Below are 1394 nucleotides of genomic sequence, written 5' to 3'. Positions count from 1 at the left end.
AGTGACTGAACACATTGAACCTCTGCTGCCTTTTTGCTTCTATTTTGCATCTCCAAAGTGCCCCTCCCACCTCACTTTATAAGTGTGTCAGTTGCTCATTCATGTCCAACTCTTTGCGACCCCATGGACTATATCCAGCCAGGCTCCTCAGTCCATAGAATTCTCCAGGCAAGAACACTGGGGTGGGTTCCCATTTCCTTCTCCAGGGGCTCTTCCCAACCCAGGGATCGAACCTGGATCTCCTGCATCGCAGGCAGATTCTCTACCATCTGAGCCACCAGGGAAGCCCCTAAACTTAGCCTTATTCATCCTCTTCATTGTCTTTTGTTAAAGCAAAAGAGGCTGAAGGTTGGGGTATCTAAGAGGTTAGTCAAGGGCATTGATATATCCCAGTTGATCATTAGAAGTCAGGGAGCCTCCCCAAGTTTCATTTGCTTTTTTCTTCCTGGAGTCCTGGCAGGAGCAGTGGGAAAGAGCAGTGCTAGAACTTTTGGAAATCACCAATCTCAGGTGATCCATGCTCTAGTGGAAAGTTTGTTCATCCTGAAGGCAATGGCGAGCCATTGTGGCAAAGCAGTGGCACCACAGGTGTGTGGTTTTGAAAGCCCTCTTAGGCTGTGATGTGGTGGTTGGACTGATGAAATCAAAGTCTGAAGTGGGCGGTAATGCCAGTGGTCCAGCAAAAGGTCCTCTGTATCAGAGTTATGGAACGAGTTCACGAGATGATTAGGAAACAACAGCACTTGGTCATGAGCGTGAAATAGGGAAAGACCCTGAACAGTCTCCAGGTTAATGGCTTGTCAACTGGGAAACGATGCTGTAATCCAAACACTGGAAACACTGAGAGGACCAAGGAAGAAATTAGGAAGCTGGATGATTCATTTTCTCTTAGACATGCCAGATCCGAAAATCCTTTGGGAGGTACAAGTGAAGATGCTCAGTATACAGCAGGAAAAACTGGTGTGAGGGTCAGGGAGAGTGACTCAGCTGGAGTATTTGGGAAACATCTAGCTGTTGGCTGACGTCATGGGTTTAGATGTGATTGTCCAGGGAGAATTTGGAACTTGAGAAACAGAAGCAAAGACAAACCACCCCCCCCAAGGAACCTCAACTTTTTAAGATGCAAGAAGAGCTTGCAATAGCATTAAGAGATCAAGAATGATTGGTTAGAGAGAGAGGAATGTAACTGGAACTGTGTGCCTTCATGGAAGGCAGGATTGGAGGGAGGTTGAATCTAGTGAGATAAGAATGAAAAAGTTGATTTTTTTGTATAAAACAAGAAATCACTTATTGAAATCAATTCACTAGAGTGGTGGGAAGCTAGATTGAAGTGATGTGACTAGTAAATAAAGGAGATAATATGGGCCGTTAAGTCTGTAAAAACACCTTATTGT

The 1394-nt window shown here is 45.1% G+C and overlaps 1 non-coding gene across 1 annotated transcript; it reads right to left on the bottom strand.

The window, feature by feature from the left end:
* Positions 1 to 212: 212 nt before the first annotated feature.
* On the bottom strand, positions 213 to 284 carry TRNAR-GCG (transfer RNA arginine (anticodon GCG)). The gene has a single exon. It is a non-coding gene; the product is annotated as a tRNA-Arg (tRNA).
* Between the last annotated feature and the right edge of the window lie 1110 nt (positions 285 to 1394).

The sequence above is a fragment of the Bubalus kerabau genome, chromosome 12 (genome assembly GCF_029407905.1).
Source record: "Bubalus kerabau isolate K-KA32 ecotype Philippines breed swamp buffalo chromosome 12, PCC_UOA_SB_1v2, whole genome shotgun sequence".
NCBI classification, from domain to species: domain Eukaryota; kingdom Metazoa; phylum Chordata; class Mammalia; order Artiodactyla; family Bovidae; genus Bubalus; species Bubalus kerabau.
This window is presented reverse-complemented; position numbering and strand designations above follow the sequence as displayed.